This window comes from Aotus nancymaae, unplaced genomic scaffold, assembly GCF_030222135.1.
Source record: "Aotus nancymaae isolate 86718 unplaced genomic scaffold, 86718_ANA_hifiasm-v0.15.2.pri h1tg000088l, whole genome shotgun sequence".
NCBI classification, from domain to species: domain Eukaryota; kingdom Metazoa; phylum Chordata; class Mammalia; order Primates; family Aotidae; genus Aotus; species Aotus nancymaae.
Genome location: NW_026988503.1, coordinates 8647689 through 8667959, shown reverse-complemented (window position 1 = coordinate 8667959; position 20271 = coordinate 8647689).

The window sequence follows — 20271 nt, the reverse complement described above, 5'->3', positions numbered from 1 at the left end:
CAATTATGGCATGTTACCACACAAAATGACACTCAAGCAAATACCTGTCCTGCTTAAACTTGAAACTATACAGATGTCAACTTTTGCATAATGATGGCCACCTAACTACCAAATTGAGCTATAGGTTATTGATTATGTAATACATATTTGATACTAAAATTTGGGTTATACAGTAGCATAGTTTCATTCAATAAGAAATTCAGGCCCAGCACTTTGGAAGGCTGAACAGGGAGAATCACTTGAGCCCAGGAGTTTGAAACAAACAACATGCATAGAACCTACCTCTACAAAACGATTTAAAAAAATTAGCCAGGCATGGTGTCTTCCACCTGTAGTCTCAGTTACTTGGGACACTGAGGCAGGAGGATTGCTTGAGCCCAGGAGGTTGTGGCTACAGTGAACCGTGTTGTACCACTACAATCCCACCTGGGTGACAGAGTGAGACCTGGTCTTAAAATTAATTAACTAATTAATTAAATTTTAAAAATTCAATTTAGTGGAAGTTAATGACTCATGAGAAATTAACTACAATTTTCTAATATACTGATCTTCATATTAAGATACAAATGCTTGAAGCACAGAGTATCAGTTTCAAAATCCACATATTCATATGTAGAATTTTCAAAACAGCAGAGCCCTACGAATGCTAAATATAGGTAAATTATGCAATTTGCCAGCAATTTTACTCCTATATGTATACACTATAGAAATACAAAAATATGCTCAAGAACAGTCATAGCATGCAAAATATGCTATTCTTAGAAGCAGCAATGTGAAAACAACCCTAAATGTCTGTCAGTAATACAATGAATAAATACATTTGTGTTATCTTAAAAATATAGTCACTGTAGTAATAAGAATGAATAAATTTTACAACATGAAATAATAAGGTTGTGTCTAACTTACATGACATGCAGTGAAAGAAACCAACACGATTAAGTATATACAACTTGATTCCACTACTGTAAATTTTTTTTAAAAAGCTAATCAATCTATGCTATGGGATTTTAGGTAAGTGGTTATCGTCCAGAGGATAGTGACTGGAATAAGGTACAAAGGCTTCTTCGTGGTGCTAGTAATGTTCTGTTTTATTTTGTTTCTTTGCTTTTTATCTAAGTGCTGGTTACACAAGTTATTTTTTCTAGAAAAACTTTGTATTTTGGAATAATTTTAGATTTACATAGGGTTTGCAAAGATAGTACAGAAAGTACCTATACACACTTCATGCAGTTTCCCCTACTTTGAACATCTGAAATGTTCACAATCTGTCAAAATCAAGAAACCAAAAATGGTATGTTAATAATAACTGAACTCCAAACTTTATTTGGGTTTCAGGTGCTATTTCACTGATGAACTTGTTCTGTTTCAGCATCAGGATATCACATAGCATTTAAATGCTTTTCAAAATATTCATTGAGCTATATACTTGTGCAACTTTTTCTCTATGTATACTATGCATAATACATTTTCAGAAGAAAATAAATAAATACTCTCATGTCCTCAAAACAATAAGCTACTTGTAATGATTAAAGAACCATAAAACCCAATGCTCCTTCCATTTCCTTTGTAAACTCGAAGTTAGGACTGAAACCTGATGTTAGGAACTTGGTATTTTGGTTTGTAAGAAACATTCATAATTGAGAAATATGGCAGATAAAGTGGTAATAATGAAATTTCTTATTTTATTTAAGGACTTGGACTCCTTTAGGTACTAACATAGGCTCAAGAACACATTTCTCTTGAGATGAATTCTCAAAAGAGCAAAGCAATGAGATGATAAGTAGTAAATACTAAAGGCTAAAAGATGATTTTAATGTATTTGAACATAAGTAATAATTTTTAGTTATTCTCATAATTTATTCCAAAGATTCATATTCTGAAAATAATGACTGGTTGAAAAAGCCAAAGCAGAGTAAAGTAATGACACCAAAACTTTGAAATGTGACTACAGAATTTATTTTTTGGCTACCAGCTTTGGCAAAATTTATTGCAGACAACTCATAGATAATTGTATCTATTATTTTCTTTCATAATTGATGTATTCTATTTAATTATATAATTGAATTTATTTTACAAAATTATATAATGAAACATATCAGAATCAATTTTCTTCTTATTGTATCTTATTAAACGCTATTTCCCTTTTTCTACTTAAAAAAAATAGCCATAGCACCAATAAATTACCGATTGCCTGTATACCTTTTACTTCATTAAGTGAATAGAAAAAGACTTAAACATTAAAACTAATTAAATAACACCATTTTGCTAATTTTTGCTCTTGATTTTTATTTAGGTATTAGTAAAAACTAAACAAGAGTTCAACACATACACATGTAGATATTACATATTCTTTAAAAGTTCTATATTTTAGCACATACGTTTTATCTTAAAAATGTAAAATTTGGATACATTAATACAAATTCACTGAGTAATTACATATTGACATACTAACTTATTTTTATTAATTTCCTTAAGATAGACATCAGTTTAATTTTTAATTCACTGGATTTCAGTGAGCTATCAGAACATGTGTTTTCTAATTTAGTTCTCAGTGGTTTTACAATATCCTTTGAAAAATAAATTAACATTTTTATTTGATTAGAAAGTAAAATAAACAAGATGTGTTGGCTAATGCCTTTAATCTCAGTTACTTGGGAGACTAATGTAAAAAGGTCCTTTAAGCCCAGGATTTTAGGGTTCAGTCAGCTATGATTGAGCCACCGCCCTCTAATCTGGGCAACAGAGAGAGACCCTATCTCTAAAAGAAAGGAAAAGAAAAAGAGATAAAATCAGATTTTTATAACTAAAAGTAAGTCTGTTTTACTGATTGATTTGACAATGGTAACTGTGACAATTAGATTTATTTGACAGAAATTTTTAATCATAAGGGTAATAAGTTAAATCTCAACATCCATCTTGACTAAATTAGGCACAGAATCATTACTAAGGTAAAATTGCTTTCAAAGGAAATTGTGTTGACAAAGACAGATTTAAATTAATGGCATTTTATTTCCTGAACCTTTCATCCTTCACTCCCCCACCCAACTTTCCCAAATTTCCACATTTTGGAGTTTCCAATGACTATAATTCTACTCTGTGTATCCATGTGTACCTATTGTTTAGCACCCACATGTAAGTGATAACATGCAGTATTTCATTTAAAATAATGGACTCCAGTTCCATCTATGTTACTGTAAAACACATGATTTCATTCTTTTTATAGCTAAAAAATATTGCATTATATACATGATATATTAAATATATATATTATATAAAATATATATCACATTTTAATAAATCATCTGTTGATGGATACAAGTTGATTTCATGGCTTTGCTCTTGTGTATAACACTGTAACATACATACAGCTGCAGATTTCTTTTTAATATAATCATTTCTTTTCCTCTGGTTAGATACCCAGTAGTGATATTGATGAATTGAATGATAGTGATACTTACAGTTCTTTGAGAGAAATACTCTGGCTTCTCTTCAGATCCTATAGTTCTTGAGAAATTTCCATAAAGTTTTCCATAGAGCTCGTAGCAATATACCTTCAAACCAACAGTATATGTGCATTCCCTTTTCTCCATGTCCTGGCCAACATCTGTTGTTTTTGACTTAACAATAGCCATTCTGAATGGAATAAAATGTTGTATCACTGTGGTTTAAATTTGCATTTCTCTGATTATTCGTTATAGTGAAAGGTTTTTCATGTTTGTTGGACATTTATATGTCCTTTCTTTGTTGTTTTAGAGATGGAGTTTCACTCTTGTTGCCCAGGCTGGAGTGCAGCAGTGCTATCTCAGCTCAGTGCACCCCCACCTCCCAAGTGCAAGCAATTCTCCTGCCTCAGCCTCCCAAGAAACTGGGATTCCAGGTGCTTGCCACATGCTTGGCTAATTTTTTGTTTTAGTAGAGAGAAGATTTCGCCATGTTGGCCAGACTGGTCTCAAACTCCTGGCCTCAGGTGATCCATCAGCCTGTGCCTCCCAGATTGCTGGGATTACAGGCATAAGCCATTGCACCTAGCCTGTATGTCCTCTTTTAAAAATATCTGTTCATTTCCTTTGCCCGCTTTTCAATGGGGTTGTTTTTTTTCTTCTTGAGCTGAGTTCTTTGTAGATACAAGATATTAGTCCATTGTCAGATGAATGAATAGTTTGCAAATAGTTTCTCTCATTCTATAGGTTGTTTGTTTACTTTGTGGATTATTTCTTTTCCTGTACAGAAGATATTCAGTTGAATTAAGTCCATTGGTCTATTTTGTTTTTCTTGTGCTTGCTTTTGTCTTCTAGGATTTCTTTCATTAGATTTTTCTTTTAATGGCTACTGTCAATGGGCTTGAGTTCTTGATTTGCTTCGCATCTTCAGTATTGCTGGCATGTAGATACATAACCCATTTTTGTACATTAATTTTTTTATCCTGAAACTTTACTGAGGTCATTCTTCAAGCTTAGCTTGAAGAAATATAAAATTCTAGATTGAAATTTATTTTCTTTAAAGATTGGGTGCTCCATTGTCAGATGTATTTATATTTAGTTCTGTTGTACCTTATTGTGAAATTGATTTATCATTATATAATAACTTTCTTTGTTTTTCTTTTACTGTTGTTCATTTAAAGTCTGTTTTATATGAGATAAATATAGCTACTGCTGTTTGCTTTTGTATTGGAATGTATTTTTCCACCTCTTCATTTTGAGCTCACAAATCTTTTTACCATTTAGATGGGTTTCTTGCAGGCTGCTTTGTATTGATCGTATTACCCATCCTACCAGCCTACATCTCTTATGTGGAGCATTTAGTCCATTTGCATTAAAGGTTAATATTGATAGGTGAGGTTTTTTTTCCTGTTGTAACATTAATTATTACCTAGTTTTTTATAGTTTTGATTGTGTCATTGACTTATGATTCCTGTTAGTTTTGTATTTTAATTGTTTTTTTTTATTATGGTGAGTACTAATTTTTTGTTTCCATGTTTAAAATTCTGTTGGGTATTTCTTATAGGACCAGTCTAGTGTGTGCTTATTTGGGAAATAGTTTATTTCTTCTTTACTTACGAAATTCAGTTTAGTGGGATACAAAATACTTAACTGGCATTTTTTTCTTAAGAAGACTGAAAATAGGACCTCAATCTCTTCTGGCTTATAAGATTTCTGCTGAGAAGTCTGCTGCTAGTGTGATAGGATTTCCTTTATAGAAGATTATTAGATGCTTCTCTCTTGCTACTTTTATGATATTTTTCTTCATATCGCCTTTAATTGTCTGATGATTTTATGTGCTGGTAAAATTTATCTTTCAATGTATTTTCCAGGAATTATCTGAGCTTCTTGTATCTGGGTGTTTAAATCCCTACCAAGACCAGGGAAGTTATTCTGAGTAATGCCTTCAAATATGTTTTCCATACTTTTCACTTTTTCTTGTTCTCCCTCTGGAATACCTATACCTCAGAGCTCTGGATATTTTATAGAATCCAGTGTTTCTCAAAGACTTTGTTTTATTTTAATTAATTTTATTATTATTTTCTTCACTGGGTTAATCAAAAGACCTGTTTTCCAGCTTTGGAATTCTTTCTTCTGCTTGTCTTACCTGTTGTTAATGCTTTCAAATGTGTCTTGTACTTCCTTTGAGATATATATATATATGTATTTTTATTCATAGGTTCTGTTTATTTCTTTCTTTTCAAATTACTCAACAAGTTGTTTGCTCTGCCTCTTTGCTTTTACCATACTTGTCATCTAATAAAACTTTAGAAATTGAGTTTTATCATAGATAATGACATAATGTAAATTAATTGAATACCATTTCTATAACAGAATTTCCTCCATTTCAATGTTCTTATATTTGTAAACCAAGTTTATCTCTATATATGCAAACAGTAATTAGAAATGGAATATTATTACAGATGATATGCTAATAGGTCATATTCTTCCATGGATGTATAAACTGTTTTAAAAATGTAGTTCATCTGTATCTCACTATAAGGCACATCTGCAGTAATGCAATTAATTTAAATTTAGGGCAATGAAACTACCTGTATGATGGGTACCTACCATTACACATTTGTTCAAACCCACAGAATATGCAACACCAACTTTGAACTCTAGTGTAAATTATGGATCTTCATTGATAAAGATGTGCCAACATGGTCAGCATTTGTGGAAAATTTGCCACTCTGCCAGAAGATATTGATAATGGGAGAGACTATAGCAATTCTTATAGAGGGCTTCCTACATCCTGGTCATGGATAAAATGGCCTTACACATGTTAACTCATTTAATATCTGCAGTAAATCTTAAAGTCAGTGATACTAACCTTATTATGCAGAGGAGGAAACTTATGTACAGAGCAGACATATAACCTTCCTATGGTCACTGGGGAATAGGTGGTCTAGCTAGGACTTTGTTTCAGGCTGCGGAATCCCAGAGTCTCTGCCCTTAAACACTATAATATGCTGCCTCTTCCAGAATATTTTGTAAAATTATGGTATACAAGTGCAATTTTTTTACATACACAGATTGTGTAGTAATCAAGTCAGGGCTTTAGGATATTCATCACCCAAATAATGTACACTGCCCCTGTTAAGTAATTTCTCATCATCCATATACAAGTGCAATTTTGTTACATACACAGATTGTGTAGTAGTCAAGTCAGGGCTTTAGGATATTCATCACCCAAATAATGTACACTGTCCCTATTAAGTAATTTCTCATCATCCACTCCTCTTTAGAGATTTTAAGGCAAACTTACTCTTACTCACATGCCTTAGAATTAACTTTGGGAAGTGCTGAAAGATTAATAAGTCATAAAGAAGAAGACCCAAGCCCTGGAAAAGGTAGAAAGGTAGAAAGCTAAGGAGAAGAATGTAGGTGGATAGAAGAGAAATTAGTCCAGAAGATATTACAAAAGTTAAGAAAATATTGGGAAAGGGCAGGGATTGTAATGATAAAGTTGTCATAAGACCAATCAATGAAAGGATATACAATAGTATAATAAAAATCTTATTTTCTTTTATAGTGGAATTCTAGATTCAATTTTAGCAAGTCATAAGAAATGACTTAGTTTCATATTTCCATATTTTCTTTCCTATATGTATTAGTTTGTTTGCATTGTGTAATTTATTAAAAATGTTTATTTTTGGCTCATGGTTCTATAGGCTGTACATGAAGTGTGGTGCTGGTATTTGCTTCTGGTGGAGGCCTCAGGAAGCTTACAGTGATGACAGAAGCTGACCAGGAAGCAGGTGTATCACATAGTGAGAGAGGGAGCAATTAGCAAAAAGGAAGTTCCAGAATCTTTGAAACAATCAGATCTCATATGCACTCATAGAGTGAGAACTCATGCATTATGGCAAAGATAGAGCAAAGCCATTAATGAGGGATCTGCTCCATGCTCTAACCAGCCCCGTGCTCTAACCAGCCCCCTACCAAGCCCAACCTCTAACACTGGGGATTAAATTTCAATATAAGATTTGGAAGGAACAAATATCTAAACTGTATCTAGGTTATCTTGTTTTAAAAAGTCAATTATCTTTTCTAAGCACCTAGTTATCATGAACTTAGACTCTAAAAACGATGTGATATTTGTAGGAAATAAGATATTTCTTCATGAGCTAGAAATTAAAATTTTATATTAAATTCATTTGGTTGAAACAATTGTGTGCTAGCCCTTAGCTCTTAGGCATGCAGGTTATAGGAAATTTTAATATAAATTGAGTTTAAATCTCTTTTTCCACATGAAACACGGTGAAACTCACTTCTTTAAAAAAAGTATTCAGTATGGAATGAACACTAAATCTTTGTGTAGCACTAGACTTGATACAAACCAAAAGATATGTTCTCAAATCAGAGGGTATTTTGTAAATTGCAATAACATTTTCCATAATCTGACTTATGTAAAGCTCTACACCAATAGTTCTTATACAAAGGTTACAAATATGTAGATAACTTATTTATTATTTATTGAAAGAAGTATTTAGAGCCCTTGCTTGAAACTCATTGAAAATAATTATCTGGGAATATTTCTAGGGATGTTTATAATATCAAAATATTTCCAGTTAAACTATATACTCCCTTGTCCTTATTAAAAGACACTGCCATGTGACACAAAATTAAATGAAATTACTTGAAGGCCAGATACCTTGCCTAACCTCCAGCCCAACTGAATAACCCCTTTTTAATATATTTGACAGATGTCATATTACCTCTCATGTAATTTTTTAGTTTTCTTATAGAACTCGTTATAGATAGCAATAGTTCAAATTTGTAAAATTATTAGAGTTTCTAAATGCTATATTGATCTAGTCAATCTATTCAACAATCCTGTGAAATGAGAAATCCAGGGAAATTATCTCTATTTTTTAATTAATAAAATTAATGGTATGGAGATTTATTGATTTTTCCCACACCAAGAACTATCAAGTGTCAGAGCTGGGATAAAATTCAAGCCTAAAGATATCACCATTGTGCCATATGACATTCCTGCGCATGGGGTGATCATAGAAGATGATCTCTCTCACCAACTGCAAGTCTTTGCATAGCTCTGCTTTTCTTGGCTCCATCTGCACTTCTCTCTTCATCATAGTTTTCTGACTCTAATACAGTCTCATTTTATTTATTCAGTTTTTTTTTTTTTATTGCATTTTAGGTTTTGGGGTACATGTGAAAAACATGCAAAGTTGTTGCATAGGTGCATTCATGGCAGTGTGATTTGCTGCCTCCCTCCCCGTCACCCATATCTGGCATATTTATTCAGTTTTTAATAGAAATGTGATTTTCTTGAATATTGACCCAGGGAGTTTAGGTGATCCTCTTATGTAATACCCTTTGCTCTCCTGTCATAAGACTTATTAAAATTGGTTGAATTATGGTTAGTGTAATGACCTCTCATCTTTGAAGACTAAAGTCTCTAAATCTACATTGACCATGTCTTACTCGCTCCCTGTAAATCTTCTGTTTTCTGTGCTCAACTCATGCCATGGAAGAATTTTTAGCAGCAAATGGGTATCTGTTGAATTAGTAGATAAATAAAAGAGGGACATTTTTATTTTTAATAAATTTTTACAATAATTCAAGGTAGTACTCCCATCTCTCCAATTACTTAAAGTAGATGCTTTTAAATTTGTTTGCTGTAACCAGATTTTAAAAACAAATGCACAATACCCAGTTGACTAGGTTAGATTCTGTGTACTTCCTTTTCAACCGGAAAGGCTCAGAGCTGATTTTGCTATGGTCCATGTAATCTCAGTTGGGCTGACAACTACCTTACTACTGCTTCTTTTTTTCTCCACTTTAATATGAACACTGAAATTGTATTAATTCTAAGTCAAAATTGCCTTTCTGACAGCCCTGTCATTGCACTAACTTATTTTCCACTTGTAGTCAACTGAAACTCCAGGTCTTTTTACTTAAACTGTCGGAAATTCACAACTCACCTGTCTTGTATTTCTGCATTTGGTTTCTGAATCTAAGTAAATCAATAAATTAGAAAATGAATTATTCAATATTGCCAGTGGCTCATATTGCTTGTCTTGTTTTGTACTCTAAAAACATCTGGTGATATTTGTTGGTGAATTTTGAATATGGTTTACCTTCATTTTTTTTTTCTATTGCTGCTGCAATTAGAAAAGATAGAATGTGTACTGAGGTACCAAATGCTTCAGTTCTACTTATGCTTTGCTAGGGACGGGAAATGTTGACACTGGCCTTTCTAAACTGTTCACTCATGCCAGAACTCTCCTATTTCCTTCAAGAAATGTATGTGACCTAATTAAAGCTTTCAGTAGTTTCCATAGCTCTGACTGCCTTTTTTTTTTTCTTCATTTTTGAGACAGAGTTGCTCTGTCACCCAGGCTGGAGTGCATTGGTGCAATCTCAGCTCACTGCAAGACGAACCCCTCCTAGGCTCCAGAAATTCTCTTGCCTCAGCTGCCCAAGTAGCTGGGATTTCAGCCGCTCACCACTATGCCCAGTTAATTTTTGTATTTTTAGAAGAGACAAGATTTTACTATGTTGGGCAGGCTGATCTCAAAACTCTTGGCTTCATGTGATGTGCTTGCCTCGGCCTCCCAAAGTACTAGGATTACAGGTGTGAGCCACCATGCCCAGCCTCTGACTGCCTCTAATCAGAAGCAAATTCATGTGAATTCTAAAACTGTTATTCTTAGAATTTATACATGATTTTTAATCTTTTCGTTTCTATTAAAAAGTTTCTTATTTCTAAATTAATGCTTATTAGTACTTGAACTATAAAATAAATATTTTTGTTCAACATAACATTTTAATGCTAGCTATCATGCTTATATAATAGCTGACCTCAATTAAAAAGGAACATATATATGTATATATATGTTGTAAAGTTTATTATATTTCAGGATTACTGCTGATTACTATGTGAAAGTGGTATATTCCTGTTATAATTTAGTATTTAAGTCCATTTGTATAAATTTTTTAAAAAATAAGCAAAACACCAGCCAGTAAATAATAGTTACTGCTCTTTGTCTAGTTCACTAATGATACAGAAAACAAAAACAAAAACAAGTTTAGTTTCTTCAAAAATTCTTATAATGTGGAGTGGATAGAATAGTGATTTAACTAGGAAGTTCTTCACTGTGGTTTTCAGTTTAAATTAATGTGTTCACTATATTTCTACAAATTCTATGAATGTCTCTCCTCTCTCTGTATTAACATCTCTATTTACGTCTATGTCTATTTATTTATCTCTGAAAAAGTAAAGCAAATTTGTATTTGATTATAAAAGAGTATATGTATCACAGTTGCAAGATTCACATTTGACTTTAATGAAGAGGAAAAACAGCAATATCAACAATTCATTGAGATGTGCCAATGGGCTACATAATCATAAGACTCATCAATCTACCAGGAGAATAGAGTGACACAAATCTTCTGGGAAGAGCTTCATTATAATGAAATTGTGTCTCTTTTTGTTTTATTTATTTATTTTCAAGACAGGGTCTTGCTATATTGTCCATGCTGGAGTGCAGCGGCACAACTAAGGCTCACTGCAGTCTCTATTTCCCGAACTCAAGTGATCCTCCCATCTCAGCCTCGAGAGCAGCAGTGACTACAGATTCATGCCATCATGCTGGCTAATACTTTAATTTTTTTAAATTAGTGTAAACAAAGTCTCGCTATGTTGCCCAGGCAGGTCTCTAACTCCCAAGCTAAAGCGATTTTCCTGTCTCAGCCACTCGGCATCCAGCTTGTTTGTTTTATATGTCTTTATAATCTTAGCAGGCTCTTAATTATTTAAACAGAGAGAGAAAGAGAGACAAAAGTTACTTCAGTACTAACTACATGTGTGAATATTGCATGACACTGAGGAGTATTTTGTATTGTTCACATTAAGTAATACTATTTTCATATCTACTAAATACAAGTTTGATCATTCCTCAGTTTAGGAAAATCCAGAGCAAACTCATTCCCCCTATTAGATCTGAATACAGTAATTACAAATCACTTCCTTACAGAGATGAAGGGAGAGCTGTGCCTAGCTATCTGGCTCTTCTCATTACTTCTCTCACTTTTCTCTTCCCCAATTCTAATCTTATCCACTAACTCTCTGCTATGGTGACTAGGCAGCTCCAAAGTGACTTTCTTTTTATCCAGAACTCCCATTGTCCATGTTTATAATTTCCCAATATTTATCTTCCTGCATTTCACACTTAAATACTCACACTATCAGTGAATATCCTAATAAGAAGAGATATTATTGCAACACTTTTTGGTGGGAAAAGAGGTCAACATTGTACAGTGGGAAGTAGTTTAAAATATGTCTAATCTGGATTAAAACAGCTGTTTCATGACTTACTTATTTTGTGGCCATAGAGAAATGTCTTAATATTTTTAGCCCTTATTTTCTTTATTTTCACAAAAGAATAAAAATGAATTAGCTTTTTAGTTAAAATTAAATATACTTGTTATATAATTAACATTAAAAATATGTAAGTTAACCTTAATATCACATCCCCAGGCAGTTCTAAACTGAAGCTAATGAACCCTTTGATCTGCAGGACCCTCTTGTACTCTGCCCTCTTTCCGAGGTAGTGTTGTAGCAATGTATGCATATAGTTACATGCCTTCATAAAATTGAAGACTTTTTTTCCTAACAATTAGTTGACATTGTTATCTCTTTCCAGTTGAAATTTTCCTCTCTTAGAATTTCCCTCATGTTTATTGACAATGGAATGGGATTGGAAATTTTGCAGATCTGACTAAGGGTGAGTTTTCTTGGGGGATATACTTTGTTTACATTTAGTAAAGTATTTTTTATATTTAAATGGTATGCAGATGCATTTTAATAGAACTAGGATATTGATGGTGTCTGATGTGTAAATGGCTTCAATAAATACTTCTACTCCCAAAGTACTAAATCACTTTATAGTGTTTACAGACTTAGTGGTCAGATATCATTTTGAATGTGTTATTAACCTCTGGCAGTAGTGGAGGAGAAACAAGTTTTGTAATACATAAAGCCAGAAGACAATCTAAAAAATTATTCCAATCATCAGCCTGAAATTCTCTTTAAAATAATTTTCTTTGGAAAACAATACTATCTGAAGCATCCAGGAGAAAAGTCAAAATGAGAAAACAAAAATATAATTTATGAAAGAGGTAGAATATATTCCTATCTTTTTTGCTCCCCTACAATATGCACACAGACGTACACACCACATGCACATGGGTACCTGTGTATGGGAACATATTTTCAGACTGTTGAAAATCAGTTTTCATTGATTTACATTGAAAAGAAAAGTTCTTCCCTTTTAGGAGAAACTAATGTTTTTCCTTTTTTAATTGGAAGTTTTCAAAATAGAATTTATTAGAATGACAGTTTATATTTTACCTACACAGAAATATACATCTTCATATTTCTTTACTAAAATACAACAAAAAGTTCCATATGCATATATACGCAGGCAATATGTTTTTATATATGCATTTTATTATATAATTGTGCAAGTTATTGCATTATACATGTTAAATTCAGAAAAAGAAAGCTTATATGTCTGTGAAGTCACATCTTGAGCATCACGAATCATCACATTATTTCTTAAATTATCTGAAGTATGCTTAATTTTTTAAGAAACTGCCAAAATGCCCTCTAACGTGGCAGTACCATTTTGCATTCCTACCGGCAATGAATGATGTGTCTATTGTTTCTTATCCTAATCAACATGTGGTATTGTCAGCCTGCTGGATTTTGGTCATTCTAATAGATGTGTAGTTTGTACCCCTGTGAAGTTTTATCTAGTTATTCTAACCCACAATTTTCTTTCCTTTCTATTAATTCTTCAAACGAAGTCACATACTGCAGTTCTATGGACTGAATCAGCCTACATGATTTTTGTATGTGTATGAATGGGGATACATTGTTTAAAATATTCTAGTTTGAATTTCTTTCAATGGAATGAGTCATCAAGTTCAACACCATTCTCACCGCTACTTATTGTTTTATAATCACCTCAGCTTCCTAATTTCATTCATCTACTGTGTCCTTAAAGACATTTGAATTTAAAACCACTGCAATTCACTTGGGCTTTAATGCAGTGGGTATTGTTAGTTATTGTATTAGTCAGGGTTCTCCAGAAAAGCAGAACTAATAGGATGTATCTTCATGGAGATAGTTGTTTATTTTAAGGAATTGACTTTTACAATTCTGGAAAAAATTTATTAGGCAGATTGTTAGACAATTCTGGTAGAAGTTTATGCTGCAATCTTAAGTTAGAAGGCATTCTAGAGACAGAGTTTTTTAAATGTAAGTAATATTGTATGCTGTTAGTCTAAATCGTTTAACAGATAACCCTTATCAAAATGCTAGGGGGTCATTAATAAGGGCAATTACCTAATACTATCCTCTAAGAAAAATGATTACATATGCTATATGCAAAATTATACTTATTTAGATTCTTAAACCATCTAGCAATGGTATGTATTAAAATAGTTTTCAGTATAGTTAATTTAAATGGAGAAAGCAAAAAAATTCAAATTAGGAAATGATTTTAGGCATCTTTTCAAAATCAAAGTATATAAAATATTAATAGCTTACTATTTAATACCATATTTCAATTTTCCTTGTGTTTATATTTTGTCTGTAAAATATTTAGACATCATGATAGTATAACTAATATAAAATCTTGATAAACTCAATAAACAAGTCCTTCCAAACCAATGTTAACCAGTTAGTACATAGTCTTAGCTGGTGATTAATTAGGTGAGCAAGAAATGCCCAACCAGGCAAATATATATCAGTATTATAGTCTATGGCTTACTTTTCAATTGCTAGTTCATTAACATCTTTTTGATTATAAGATACATATATATATCTTATATAAACATTTTTAAAAGCACATATGATTATTTTAGAGAATTGGATTACATTTAAACTATCATTTATTATTGAATATTTTAGTCATTTTTATATTTCTTTACTACAATACAACAAAGAATTCCATATGCATATACATACATGCAGTATGCTTTTACATATGCATTTTATCACATAATTGTGCAAATTATTTCATTATACATGTTAAATACAGAAAATTAAAAATAATCACAAAATAAAAATAGTTGAAAAAGCAATTCTTTGTGACTTGAAGGTTCAAATTAACTTTGACACGTACACGTACAGGCAAATGACTTACTGTTTTTTACTGTGTTTCTGGTGTTTTACTTCTAAAATAGTTACATAAAATTCTACTGATTCTTATTTTTCAAATTATCAGTCTATTCAACCTTTTTGTTCATGTTACTCATATATTCTTTTATCAGGTACTATCCTAAAATTCCTCAGCAATTTGACTAAATAAATCCCCTCAGCTCACTCCTATGCTATTACAATTCTAGCAGTTTAATGTATACCTTTCTGAAATCCTGTTTGTTGGACTTATTTTGTTTCTCTCTAATCCACAGAATAAAGAATTCAGCCAGAAAAAGAAATGCTAGCTTGATCTTGATCAGTTTAATTTAGAATTTATCACTTTCATTCAGAATCGTTTTACATGTACATAGTGTTGTCAACATATTTATGATCATAAGAAATATAAATTTCAACAATTACTAATTGCATATTCTATAAAAAGAATCTCATTATCTGTTATAATTTTATACTTCATTAAAGCTTTTTTGTGTGTGTATCATATTCTTTCTCATCATCAAAGAGCATCTGAAGCTCATTAACTGTCTTGAAATGACAAATTACTTTCTTTCTTTGACTACAAGTTTCTCTCCTTTTTATCAGTAAGCATTTTCCTTTCAAGATTACATTTAATCTTTTTTACCCTTTAAATGATTTACTTCTTAACTAACATGAACAACTTTATAATTAAATGTTTTGACAGGAAAAAAGCTTATCTGTTTTGCTGAAGAGCATGGATATAGATTGGCCCACTGTATGAAAAGTCTTTATCTCTAACAGTACAGAAATAGAAATGTAAGAAATATGAATACAAAAATAATCTTTAAGCTTGATTAATACAAATGTTTTTAAGGATTCTAAACTTTAATGGACTTGAAAATTTCATATTTATTTATTTTATTATGGTTAAATCACATAGCTGAACTCTCTTCCACTGATAACTGTGAAGAATATTATCGTGTCTAAATCATTTAAATATGGGAAAAACAGTTCTGTTGTGTCAGTAAGTGATAATTAGTCTTCCTGTTCACAACTTTTTGCCTTATTAACTTTCAAGGTTGAATTTTGTGTGGATCTCAATCACAATGTAAACAACTAAATATACAAGATTTCGCAGAGCAGATCTAACATATGGGATGGCTGCCACGTTAAAACCACTCAGGTTCCAAGCCCCATAACGAGCTCTGGGATATAGACCTGCCCCTGATGAGCAACTCAATCTCTTCTATATTTGTAAATGAAAGTAAGGGTGCAGAAATAATTCGTGACAGTGGGAAATTATACATTTCATTTTACATTAGTGGAGCCTTACTTTTACAAACTTACTTTTTATCATGACAGTCTCTATTTTACTGCTTGTCAAGAGTGCAATTAATACAGATTTTTTGGAAAGACATACTTAATAATAAGCAGTTAGACTACCTTCAGGAATACCCAAATAAATCTTTTTAAAGTATAATGTTCAAAGTTATGTGCCTCTAAAATCTATGTAATTATACATTACATAATTTAAGATAGTTTTATCATTTTGTATATACACAGACACATATCATTCTGCCAGGGTATACAGTATAAAAGAATTGATCTTTTTTTTTTCAAATAATGCACTCTTTATAAATGACTATGATGTTAAATATTCCTGCTTTGTTCTAATTTTGAATAAATAATTTAATCTATATTTAAGTTCATTTTATGAGAAGTTTTGCAAAATTGATTTAAAACAAGGCATGATATACCAACCAATTGAGAAAAAGAAATTTTTACACCAACTGCTTTTACCTTCTTCTGAGGATTTCTTAATGATTAAGAGGTTATGAGAAAGAGAGAGCAAATCTAAAGTATTTATGTATCAGAAATATTTAAGCAAATTGAATAAATTTTGTTGTAGAGGTGTCCCAAAATTTTTTAAATCTGCCCCCCAGGTGAACAGAATTAGATTCATCTTCATATTTATTCTAATACATGAAAATTCAGTCTGTGTATGACTGTATGTACATAGGTATGTAGGGTGTATGAATTTTTATTATACGATAAGCAACCATAAAATCAACATGAACTCAAAGCTGGAAATGTGTCAATATCTACTTCTAGCTATTCTTTCATCTACTTTTGATCATTTTTTATTCTACCTCCCTGCTTATACCCAGAGACAGTCCATAGCTTGAATTTTTTTTTGTTTTCATTGTTGCTTTTCATATTATAAAATGTGTTGTTACATATATGCTTACTTGTTTAAATCTTACTTATTTTTGAATATTGTATAAAATGTCATCTTCCAGGCCTTGCTTATTTCATCTCAATTATAATTAGATTACTATTAACTTATATGCATATTGTATCTATGAAGATGTGGTCCATTCATGACTATATTTAATAATACACTGTGTAAATATATCACAATTTATCTTTGGTTTTCCAACGTTTATAAAAATGTTGATGTATTGAGCTTATTATTTTCTTTTCTTTCAAATATTTTATTGCCATACATTTAGTCCTTTGTAAATAAACATATTGCTAGATTTTTAAAAATCCAATGTGATAATTTATTTCTTTTAGCTAGCATGTTTATTGTATTACAATGTATGTGTGTATGTATGTGTTCTCCAATGTTGCAACATGTTAATAAACTCAACTCTGTTTAACTACATATTTGTTCCTGGTTGGTTTTGGCTGGAGTGCACGAAAATTATCGTCAACTAAGTTTAAAAGAGTGGTTTGCTCTCTCTCAACACATTAATCTCTCCCTAAACATGTGATTAAATTACAAGATTTCTTATAATCCAAAGGATCAATAGAGAAAATACAGCATTTCTAGTTATGTTACAACTTTCAGTAATAACAATGTAATTTGACTGATTAATTTTCATATCTTTATTTGCCCAGATGTTTTAATATTTTATAAGAACCAGTTTCCAACAAAGCTTGAAAATCTTTTTTGTATCCAAAATTTTATTGACCTTTCTAGGACTCAAGCCAGGTATATCCATATTTAAATGTCAATATTTGATGTATTTCTCTGTTTACATATATTTTTCTCCAAGTTGGAATGATGGCGTGCTATAGAATGAAATCTCTATTTCAAAACATGGAATTACAAGAAAGTGTTCAACTTGGAGGTAAAAAACCGGAGCAGAACATATCTTAAACATTGAATATCAATAGCTACAGTTTAGGCTGGTATAATTCCATGTATTTTAGAATACATGCTGGCTTATTTTCAGGCAATAGAAACTCAGTTTCTTCCTCTTTACCTTATGCAGTACAAGAATTTGTTCAAGGGCTACTACTTAATTCACTTTATTACATATAATTTTAGACCATAAGTCCCAAGATGCAAAGAGATCAGCTACAAAATATTTATGTGCTTCACATGTTAAAGACACAGTTTGTTCTTTTTCTGATAGTAAAAGCAGCATTAATCTGCCTAGCATAAAAACACTTAAAATGTGGTTAAGTAAATGAATATAATTATGTATCATCATCTACCTGAAAAAATAATAATAACCCAATTACTAAGCATTGACTTTGTGTTTTAATTTTTATTTAAAGCTAAGTGCTTTTAATGGACATTTATGCAACCCTCAGAACAGCCCTGTGCTCTTAATGTTATTAGCCCCATTTGTTGATAAAGAAATTTAGCCTTAAATAGTAAATAACTTATTCAAGTTCATCCATGAGTAATCTATTTAAATATTTAGTCCAATTAATATCAAAATTTAATCTCTAACTCTATTCAAAGCTTCTTGAATCTTTCCCTCATCTCAAATAAGATTTCTCACCACTCATTCCATAGACCAGGAATGGTGGTTTGCAGCTGCTAGCTTGATGGTCTCCCTGCTCCAACTCCTTTATCCCTTGCTCCCTTCCTTGTGCCTCCTCTGATCTCAGGACAAGAAATGAGTGATATAACACATTGAAAATATGGAAATACAGTAATGAAGCAAACTTATACTAAATATTTAGTTTGATTTGCAGTTTTCTCTTTTCTCTCATGACAGGCTACAATAACTGTCATTGGATATGGTTAACACAAATTTATTTAAAATTTCATAGGTTTTATTTAGCTCTGTTGGAAAGTTAGCCTCCATGACATTTCTGGATCTTGCATCACCTTTAGTTCTGGACTAACTTTTCAAGAATGTTTGCATAGCAAACCGGTTTTGACATAAGCTTAGTATCTTTCCGCCTGTCAAAGAGCAAATTTGTTTATTATTCTTTAAATTTGTTTAAATTTGCTGAAGGAAAATAAAGGTATTATCTGCCTCCAGGGTAATATTTGGGCAAGTTTGCTAGATGTCTCCTTTAAAATTTAAAACTCCTGAAGTTTTCTACTCTTGGAATTTCTCAGCTGTGACCCAAATCTACCATGTGTCCTCCATATAACTGAGCCTGCTCTTATATTTCTCCCATGGGGGATAGGGGAAATAGTCACTACTGATGTAAACATTGAGCTCATTCTCTCTGCTATGCCATGATAAATAAATCCCTTTGTTGTTGACTCAGGGATCTCTTTTATCTGCTTCCATCTATGAGATCATTTTTTACTCTTTGTTACAGAAAGAGTAAAAATTCAACCCCTTCATAATTCTTAGCAAGGTGCTAACCCATTGATTCATCTCTGGCAGAGGTCACAATTGGGCAGATTCTTTGAGAAAACTGCAAGACCTGATCCTTCCCCCAGTCATTCAGAACAAAGGAAAGTCAGCTCTATAAAGCTCCGATAATTTAGGCTTTCTCATTGCTGCTTCTCTTTTACCTAGCCATAAGAACACTGAACATCCACCTTCAGACTTCTTTGGGCAAAAGTTGGCACGAGGTTCTGTGACCTCAGATCTTCATAAGAGGCATACCAAGTTCTCCCAATAACTCTTTCATGCTCTGATCATGTTGCAGCACTGGGGAGGCAATGGAGATACTGCAGCTCAAGAGGAATCCAGCTGTTTAGAAATGTGCTAGCATTTGCTTTTTCACTAAGATCTAATCTATTTAATGGTCCTACTTAAAGTAACCAGTCAACTAATTGCTTATTACTGGCCAATGAGATAAGAAACTTGTAATAATCGGTATATCTCAACACTGTATCCATCATTGGAAACATTTTTTCTGTGGATAAATACAATGATAGCTGAATTAAACAGCATAGTTGAAGATGTTATTTTATTGTGGTGCAAACTCCTTATCTTATTGTGGGCTAGGGAGGTATTGCTAATATTACATTTAATCATATACACATATTATGTAGGGTCATATGATTTCTTACTTGAGACCTGGAAAAATAGCTTAGAGCTCTTTACTCTCTTAAAAATTGCTTCAATGATTCACTTTTCCAAGTCTTCTCTAGTCTTTTCTTCTCGCAAATATTGGAGGTATTGGCCACCAATTATTTTTGTTTTCTGTTTATAGGTCCCATTTAAATATATCTTTTTATTTTTCTTCCCTTAACTCTTATCATCCTCCCCTTTGAAGTCATAGTCAATACATTAAAATATAAGAATGTGTTGAGCTCAGGTTCAAAGTCACAGAAGTTACAAAGGGCAGAAGTAAGCAATTTCAGAGAGGTCGTAAGAGGAATCTATATCTAATCTATCATAACTAAATTAATCCAATACCTGATGT